The 9980-nt window shown below is 44.7% G+C and overlaps 1 long non-coding RNA gene across 1 annotated transcript; it reads left to right on the forward strand.

Annotated features, from left to right (window-relative positions):
- The first annotated feature begins 5274 nt into the window (after positions 1-5274).
- Positions 5275-7769, forward strand: LOC123116882 (uncharacterized). The gene is made up of 5 exons (XR_006457222.1): positions 5275-5416; positions 5508-5738; positions 6199-6463; positions 6567-7185; positions 7297-7769. It is a non-coding gene; the product is annotated as an uncharacterized lncRNA (long non-coding RNA).
- Positions 7770-9980: the final 2211 nt, after the last annotated feature.

Consider the following 9980-nt stretch of genomic DNA (forward strand, 5'->3'; position numbering starts at 1 on the left):
TTCCTTTTCAACTTTATAGATACCACATTGGTTCTTGGCCCAACCTCTCAAAAATAGGTGCAAATGTCTAATTTTGTTTTGCTATCTGTCCACATTAGAGGATTCACTAGATTCCCTAGCCCATTCTGTCGCAATGAGCTCCATGAAACCCTCCCTCTCAAACCATCCATTATTCTAAAGAGAAAGTATTCATGTTTCCCACATGGGTCGCTTCCTCGGAATCGTCTAAAAGTGGGGTGTGATCAGAAATGGCCCTCTGTAAAGCCTGAACCGTAACTAGTGAAAATTTCTGTTCCCACTCCACACTAGTGAGAACCCTGTCCCATTTCTCATGCAAGGTATTTTCCCACGTGAATTGCCTACCAGTGAGGTCGATCTCCCTCAAGTGGAAACTTTCAATTATCATATTAAACATGAATGATCATCTCCCATCGAAGTTGTCATTATTTTTTTCTGTCTTCTAATGATATTAAAATCTCCTCCCACCAGAATGGGCAACCATTCATCCCCACAAATTCTCACCAGATCTGCAAGTAAGTCAGGTTTAAGTTTTGGTTGTGCCGCCCCATATATGGCCACCAAAGCCCATCTGAAGCGATTAATCTTCGATCTTACACAAAATTTGTTAGCAAAATCATCGTGGACCACATTCAACACTTCTAAAGTTACGCACTTCACCCCATGTAAGATCCCTTCGGATCGCCCCCTTGGAGGTAGACAATGCCAATCTAAATCAACCCCCTCCCCCCCGGAAATGGTGTTGAGAGACTGCGAAGTGATATTATCTCTACCCGTCTACAATAAGGCCATAAAATCCAAAAAAAATTCTACAGATGGATCACTAAGGAATCTTGTTTCAGCCAAGTCCACTAGACCTCTGCTATTCCAGAATATTTGTTTCATATTTCATCATGGAATTTTTTTTCTTTTGTTTAACTCTCGCACTCCTACACACCGCCAATGTAGGATAAACCTTTCTCTTCCAGGGTTTTTTTGGCTTATCCTTCATCTCCTCAGTTTGATGGCCGGTGATAGGAGTGGTAATTGGCCGCAGAGGGGCCACATACCCCTCTAGAACCATATCCTCCTCCTCGGCTTCTAATCCCTACATGGGAACTAAATCCTCACAGAGACTCTGAAGCATTGTTACTCCAAGATTATTAATATATGTTTCATTCATTGGTTTTACCATCGCTAAATTTCGAATTAAATACACAGCTCTATCTGTCTCTACGTCTAATAGATCATTGATGGATTTTGCAGTTTCTTTCTTATTACTACCAAGAGAAATCCCTAAGTTGCTGGCTCTATTAATAATATCATCTTCAGAAAAGTGTAAAATGGAACAGCGAGTGGTTGGACTATCAACATTGTGTTTATACAAAATCAGTCTGATTGGTCTCTCGTCTTATATACACGATGATATATTGTACTTTAGTACACGCACTGTCTTTGGAACACATGTGGAGAGCGGGTAGTAACTCAAAATCTTCCTCACATGGATATGAAATGCCACTTCTTAATATCCAACTACAATTATGGAGAGCAGGTGGTAAATTTTTTTTTGCAGGTGAGAGCAAGTGGTAACTAAAAATCTTCCTTTGCACATGGATATGAAATGCCACTACATAATATCCAACTACATGTTCTTCGTAACAACAAAGATACTCGAAACTCGGTGATCCCTATTTGACGCTTCAGGTGCCCATTACTGTGAATTTTGCAAATGGGCGCCTGAAGCACCCTCACACTGGGTCGGCCCATGTAGTTTTTTTCTATGTTTTAATCCGCAAAAAATGAATGTGGTCGTTGCAATTTGAACCAGCAATCTCCCTTATAGATACATGCTGGCGTAACCAACCCACCACCCAGAAGGTCTCTTTTATTCTTTCTTTTTGCATTTTTTCCCTTTTCATTTCCTGTTTTTCTTTTTTCTTCGACCCGGTTTGACGAATTGTTTACGAATATGTGAACTATTTCTTCAAATCAATCAAATTGTTTTTGAAATTCAATGGAATTATTTCAATTTTTATTATCTTTTTTTTGAAAATGCATGAACTTCTTCAATTTTTGATGAGTTTTTTTAAACTTAAGAATTTTTTAAAATTCAATGAAGTTTTTTTAAATCCATGAACTTTTTTTTCAATTTTGATGAACTTTTGTTTTCAAATCTGATGATTTTTTTTCAAATTGATGAACTTTTTACAAAATTGATGAACTTTTTACAAAACCGATGAACTCTAATTCAGAACCGATGAACTTTTTTTCACATTCAATGAGCCATTTTTCAAATTTGAGGAACGTTTTTCAAATTTGATTGAATTTATGAAACATTTTTTGAATCCATGAACTTTTTGATTTTTTTATTTAATTCAGTTATATTTTTTTTTCTTTTCCAAAATGCAATGCTTGATTGGTCAACTGGTCAAGCAGACCAGCCTTTTTTCACATCAACCAGACCGGCTGGAATTGGGCGAGCCAATTTTTCGCGTCACGTTCACTACGATCGGTCAAAGTTCAATTGGTCCGGCCCAGTAGGGTGAAGCTTAGAGTGCTAGTACTGTAAACCAATGCTGAGAGCGCCGGTTAGGAGCTCCCAGAAAACTCTGAAACAACTAATTAAGGAGCACTCCTTGCAAAGGTCACTCATCCGTTTCCAGATTGCGACAAGTGGCACATTGCATCTGCATCATTTGTCGCAGTCTGGTCGTTTTTTCTTTTTATCGTAGATCCGTTCATTTAAAATGTTTCATCTCTTAAGTTGTGTGTCCAAATATTAGACCGTGTTCACCGTTAGATCCTTCGTGTCAAGATCTTGAAAACTTAGGTTTGATGAAAAATTATGAAAAAACTGGACGAAAAACGGACCTAGGAGCACTTCTTTTATTTTCCAAAGAGGCAGGGTTGTGCATTTCACAGAAGAAAATTCATGCCTCCACAAGTAGTAAATCTGTGCCTGTCATTAAAGGAAATAAACATGTTTTTTTTTGTTTTCTGAGAGGCCCAATTATGCCTCTTGCGGAAGCAAATCCGTGCCTCTCGCGAAACAAAAATATATGGTTTGTTTTGTTTACGAGAGGCACGCCTCTCGCGGAAGGAAGAAAAGAAAACTTGTTATTTTGTGCAAAAAAAATTACTCCAAAACCTATGAAAAAGGGGAAAATCAAAAGGAAGAAAAAAACCTAGTAAGAAAACATCTAAAAGCCGAAAACGTGTGCGAAAAAAAATCCGAAGAAAGCGCCATAGCACAACATCTGGTGGTGTATGAGAGCAGCCCAGTGACGCGCTCTCATCCTATCCCACATGACCTTCGGGAGGCTCCCGAAGGGGTGCTCCTTGATTAGTCAAGACGCTCTCCTCCGCCAAAAATAAGTATAAATCGAAAATGCTCAGGTCAAGGCCCATTCGTGTTGCTTGTGGCTGCTCGTTGTGGTCGAAGGCCCACCACGAGCCTAAATTATTTATTTTTCCCCTCAGCAGTCGAATTGGTGGAAATCCCCTAAACCTAAAAAAAACCTATCTCTCACTCACCCACTCTTCTCTATTGACCACTCAGCCGCCGGCATCCCCCCGGAGCTCCACTCGTCCGCCTCCCCCTCCTCCGCCCGTCGTCCCCCACAGCCGTCTCGCCATTCCTCTTGTTTCCGACCATCTGGACTCCCGCCGGTTGCTGTGACCAGGTCCAACGCGCACCCCGCACGGTCACCCCATTCCACTCCTCCCCACCCACGTCACGAGCGCCGGCGCCGCCTCCCCTCGGTGCCAGGCCCCGTCGCAGCAACCACCGGCCTAGTGGAGGCGCAGTAATCCCCACCTCCCCAGCGGAGCCGCCTTCTTCCGGACCCAAGTCGCTTTTATAGATTTTTTGCATCAATCTCAATACTTCGAGAAACCTTTTTGTTCCTGGCGTCCTACATTTTCGAAAGAATGAGAGGAAGCATAAACCATCGAACATATGTAGGCAAGGCAGTCGGCAGTGTAGCGGCGAAGAGATCCGCAATAGGTGTGAAGTGTGGCCTAATGGGACGTGGAGAAAATGGTCCCGAGCTCATATGCGCCCTATATCCACGTCGTTGGTTGGTGCATCTGGATTTGGGCAATTGTTATATACGGGCAGTTGTGGTCTGCCATAAAATGCGCACTGTAGCAAAATATGTGCGCGGCAGGCGTGGGCGGTGGGCCATGCTGAAGGAATAGAACAGGCAAATTTAACGCACAGGGAGACGGCCGTCTGCCGTCCGCGAGCTGGGCCGCGGATCGGAATCGGCAGTCCCGTCTGATCTGTGGACCAGGTAGTTCACTTTCCATTCAGTGGGTAGAGGCAAGAATTGAATGCAGAATCCAGTGTATTCTCTGCCAAGAACGAGGCTCATTTGCAAGTTGGGGGCTGGGAGATTGAGACAAGGAGCGCCGGCGATGCACCAAGAGTTTCTGATGCAGCCAATCGGCAGGTACATGTATGTACCTTGCATGTCCGGTGGATCCGTCTCCATTCTCAAGCGGCTGGCTGTGGTGACTAAAAGGATTTGGTTTCGCCTGAATCAGATCCACTGTGCTTGAGAAAGTAGGGGACAGGCTTAGTGCCGCCCCCTGTGCCTGCAAATGGAGCTGTGGTAGCGGAGCCGGACGTGGAGGACCAGCAACGGCCGGTGTGCAGAAGGAGGCGGCGGACAGGAGGGGGAGCTCGCCTCTGACTTCAGAGTTGTCAAGGGCAAGATAAATCCACATGCACCTAGATGGAACAAGAGGTTAGTGTTGGAATTCTTCCACCATTCAGGAATGTAGGGATCTATAGAACTTGGAATTACTGGATAAATCATGCAATTAGATTAGATTCTTCTGCGAGCTAGGATTGTAGGGATGTACAGAAACTTGGAATTACTAGATAAATCGTGCAATTTGAACAAAGTCTTCTGCCATTCCGAATGTAGGGATTTACAGAAACTTGTAATTACTCGATAAATCGTGCAACTAAAACAAGTAAGGTTGAATGTTGCTTACTGCATTCAGACAATTCCGTACGATAACTGGCTGTGTTTGCAGGCTGAGGATAGGTGCTGCCGCACAGAGCAGAACACCCCGCCCAAATCGTATCAGCGCATTCGAGAAGGCTGTTATGTGCTTTTGCTGAGAACCCAGCTGAAGATGTGATCACACCAGTTCGTTGGACAAGTTTCGACTCTTTGGGCAAGGTGTACTACTTCTACAATCTGTACTCATGGGAGAATTGGTTCGGCATCCGATATGGCCCAGGAAAAGTGCTTTCCGCGAATGCCAGCAGGCACGAATTGAATGCACGCTCGTGCCTCTTCTCGACGGACGACACGGTACTTTCTGAAGCCGAGTAGTGGGAGTGGGCGAAAGAAGTGAAAAGCAGCGGTGGGCGGCGATGGATTCCAAATGCAACAATCAGGAGGTATGCTGAGTCTTGATTATTTATCGATCTCTTTCCTTATTTGCATGGCTGATCTTTTTCGTCCTATGTTGATCTTCTTCCTTTCTCGCAGGTTTACCTTGATTGAGGAGGTTGGATAGAGACTGGTGCTTACCGAACTGCCGGTGAACAGCACTACCCGGACGGAAAGTGGTGGTGGCGGAGGGGGGAAAACCGTTGTGAGTGCGGTAGCACGGGTCTGCGCGATGCAGGAGCAGACAATGGTGAGAATGGAGAGTTCACCTCCCACCTTCTAGTTGTCAACTGGAAAGATGAATCCCCAAGCCTCCCGCTGGAATAAAAGGTGAGGAATACCTTCAGAAATTAATTGTTGAATTATGAATGTAGAGAAAAAAGAGAACTCTGTTGATCAAAAAGTGTGCAGTTCTCCATGGTTTGTTCTCAAAGACTGCTGGTAATTGGGTTTGATTATTTTGCTTAGTTACCATGATTAACTGGATTGGTAGCATTGTTTTGCTGTAGTGTAGTTTTAGAGTGCAGGTCACTGGTGTTTTTGGATTCAGTTAACTGAAGTAAGCAGTACAGAAGCAGTTATCCGATTCAGTTAACTGAGGTGTTGTTTTCCTATGGAGTTTGAGTGTGCTACAAATAGCCGCATCATTTTTGCCACTTCGCTAGCTTGTTGAATTCAGAGAATGATGCTATGAATATTCTGAAACCTAGTGTACTTGCTTCACTCGTAGAAGTGCATCATGGTAGTTTGTGGTTTCATATTATTGACCCAGGCAGGATAACAAATGCAGGTTGAGGATTGGCGCCACTGCCCCCAGCAGAGCACCTTGCCCATCCCATGTGAGTGCTTTTGAGAAGGCGGTGAGGGGGTTCGCTGATAACCCGACTAAAAATGTGATCATTCCAACACTTGGGACAAGTTTTGACTCGTTCGGCGAGGCTTATGATTTCTATATCTTATATTCTTGGAAGAAGGGCTTCGGGATCAGGTATGGGAAGAACTGACTAAATGTTGAGCAGCTGAAATGCATGCAGGAAATAGTGCGCGGCTGCTCGGTAAGAAAGACATATTAATTAACTTTGATTCTATTCGGGTTTGAAAGACTTGCTGTATATTCTGCGAAATGATGGCTTATGAGAAAACGAAATGTATGTGCAGGGTAAAGCTGGTGTAGAGCACACAAGGTCTTGCCGTTGCGAGTGCTCAGCTCTAATGAGACTTCTGAGGACCAAGGATAACGGATGGTACATTGTAGAACATAGAAAAAGTCACAGCCACTCGCTTTCGCCAAACTTCGTCGAGACAATGCACTGGCCTTCGCACAAGCACATTGATGTGTACAACAGGGATTTTATAAAGCAGTTGAGGCAGAACGATGTGAACCTTGTGAAGTAGTACAACATCGCAGGGAGCTTCTTTGGGTCATTGCAAAATGTGTTGTTCACAAAGAGTTCTTTGGGTCGATGGAAAATGTGTCGTTTGCAAAGAGGTCTTTATAGAGTCTGCGTGGGAAGATAAATAGGGGGCAGTCAGACGATCGTGTCAGGAAGAGGATGGAGGTGTTTGCAGAAATTGGTGCAAAGGATCCACATTTCACTTAGAGAATTCAGGCTGACAATGAAGGAAGCATCAGAAACCTAATGTGGGAGAGTGGAAGCGGCCGCTTCATCCTGGCAGGGGTGCTAGTACCTGATGAGACTGCTAAATGTTTCGAGTGGGTGTTCTCAGAATTTCTGAGAATGATGGGTGGTACAACGCCTGATGACAATACTTACTGGTATGCTTTATTCAACTGCTGTGGCAAATGGAAAATGTGGATACCATTAATTTGGTGTTATCATAGTAACTAGTTGCTGACTAAACTGTGTATGTGTTGTGTGATGTGCAGACCAGAACAGGGCCATCGACTTATGGCATCGGCGAAGCAAAAAGAGATGGGACGACCGACGATGAGCAGAGATAATGCTCCGTATGAAGGACCTAGCAAGAGAACATGGTTTTGCACCATATGTCACAAGCAGGGGCACAAAAGGACTACATGCCGACATTGAGGTGATGTCCTGAAGTAACATTGGAAGCCTGCTTTTTGCAGGAGTTGTGGGTTGGAGGGTCACAGAAGGAATAATTGCAACAAAACGATGGATCTTAGGTTGGGAGATGGAACGTACTCCCTCCGTCCCATATAATATAAGATCTTATTAATCCAATTTGCTCTTATATTATGGGACAGAGGGAGTAGTTGGCAGTAGCACGAAAGCAATGATTTGGTTGGGAGTCAATTGTGTTTCGTGGCTGTTTTTGTACCCGCATGACAGTGTTATTATCAAAATGGGTATGGGCGCTGTGGCTGCTCCGTGGTCATCCTTGTTCTTAACTTTGATAAGTTGGCTAGCACGCTGTAGGTGTGTGTGATTGCTTGTGTAATCTATAATTTAATGCGGGTACATCTTTGTTTGTAGAGCTGGATGATGGATGGATCTCGTGTAGATCTGCAATGCTGTACTTGATTGTCTGAGATGTGTTTTGTTAGATGGGCTTATTGTTGATCTGAAAAATTAGAATTTTTGTTGTGAGGACAGTGCAATGGGTGGGGATGGCAAGTTGATGGGAGGGCCTGTACCTGTACGAGAGAACCTGAATTGAAGAACGATCCATTAAACTAATGTCCAGTGTTGTAGAGTGTTCATTTATTAAATTCAGTGTGCACGATAGGTGTCTATGGCTACAGAGTTCAGTGTCTGCTGCGTCTAGTTTAACCAAGTTGAAACATTTGAACAGGGCAAGCGGGAGTGTGCTGAACCGTAGCCCATAAAAAGAGGTGGCCGTGGAGCAAGCCGAACATTCTGTCTGCTGGCTTTGCATCAGTGAACGGACATTGTATTGATCATGCATACTGAGTGATTACAAGGATCACAGTGCATAGCCTGGCAACAACTGAAGCTAGGAGCTACAAATATTTGCCGAAACAGAACTGTGTTATTAACAGGCTAACAAGCCAACACTTGTGCTTGGAGTTGTACACTAATCCTGAATCTAGGAGCTATGGTAATGATAGTGCAAACTAAACCAAACAAGTCTAGTTGCTGAGGCGAGCAGGCATGATCAGCTGCATCGCGAGTAGGAGCAGCGTGACAATCAGGCTGGTGTCTGCTAAAAACACGGCCATGCGGCGAGTGTTAGGGGCTAGGGTCCGATCAGCCTGCTTAAACGTTTGATCCCGGGTGCGGATGAGAAAGACTGAGGCCTTCTTTGGATTGGAGGATTTTCACAGGATTTTCATGGGATATCAATCCTCAGGATTGTTTCCTATGAAACGCATTTGGATCAAAGGATTGGGCCATTAAAATTCCTCAAGATTGGGTCTCCAAGGTGCTGATTCCAAAGGAATTTACACATGAGGTCCGACCTCTGGAAAAAATCCACAGGATTGGCTATGTCATGGCAATCAAATCCTCCATTTTTTCTATTCCTTTGTTTTGCAAATCCTGTGATCCAAAGAAGCCCTGAGGGTTGGTGGTCGTTGGCGAAGGAGCTGGAGTACGGCATCTGTTCGGTCGGCCCATAACGTCACACAAAAAAATTATGAGCCGTGCGGGCTGCCCATGACGCCGTTAGCTGCCGCTCAATGAATGCTGCGGGCCATGTGCCAGAATAAGCGTGGGAATACATAAATTGTATTGGGGAGTATACAGCCAGAGTCGCGAATCTCAGCACGTTCGAACGGAGAAGATTAAGAGTGCATCTGAGCTCGAGCTCAGAATAGCACTTTCGGGCCTAATGCGTTTATACAAAATCGGGCTACTTGGTCTATCGTCTTATATACACGATGATACATTGATACATCGTACTTTATTGCAAGCACTGTCTTTCTACCACACGTGGAGAGGAGGTGGTAAATCAAGTTCTTCCTTTGCACATGATTATGAAAGTGCCCCTTCTTAATATCCAACTATCAAAACAAAATTATCACAAGAAAGATATTCAAAACTCCACCGAAAATACATAAATAAATAAATAAATATCAGGCCCAACTCAATTTTTTTGGTATGCTCAAGCCCAGGACCCATTCGTGTTGCTTCCGGCTGCTCGTTGTGGCCCAAGGCCCGCAGCCAGACAAAGTGGATTTTTTCCCCTCAGCAATGGAATTGGTGGAAATTCCCTAAACCTAAAAAAAACCATCTCTCACTCGCCCACTCTTCAACATTGACCACTCCGCCGCCGGCATCCTCCCGGAGCTCCACTCGCTCGCCTCCCCCTCCTCCGCCCGTCGCCCCCCACGGCAGTCTCGCCATTCCTCTTGTTTCCGACCATCTGGTCTCCCTCCGGGTGCTGCCACCAGGTCCAAGTCCAACGCGCACCGCGCGCAGCACCCCCAACCACTACTCCCCACCCACTTCACGAGCCCCGGCGCCGCCTCCCCTCGGCGCCAGGCCCCGTCGGAGCATATTACTTATAGTCATAGACATTAAGGATATTATAGTATAAATCTAGCCTGACTCCACCCTCCTTAAAGTTTGACTAATTTGAATTACATAGGTGGTGGAGCATATTTATAACAAGACATAACTAATG

Source organism: Triticum aestivum, chromosome 5B, assembly GCF_018294505.1.
Source record: "Triticum aestivum cultivar Chinese Spring chromosome 5B, IWGSC CS RefSeq v2.1, whole genome shotgun sequence".
Classification (NCBI taxonomy): Eukaryota; Viridiplantae; Streptophyta; class Magnoliopsida; order Poales; family Poaceae; genus Triticum; species Triticum aestivum.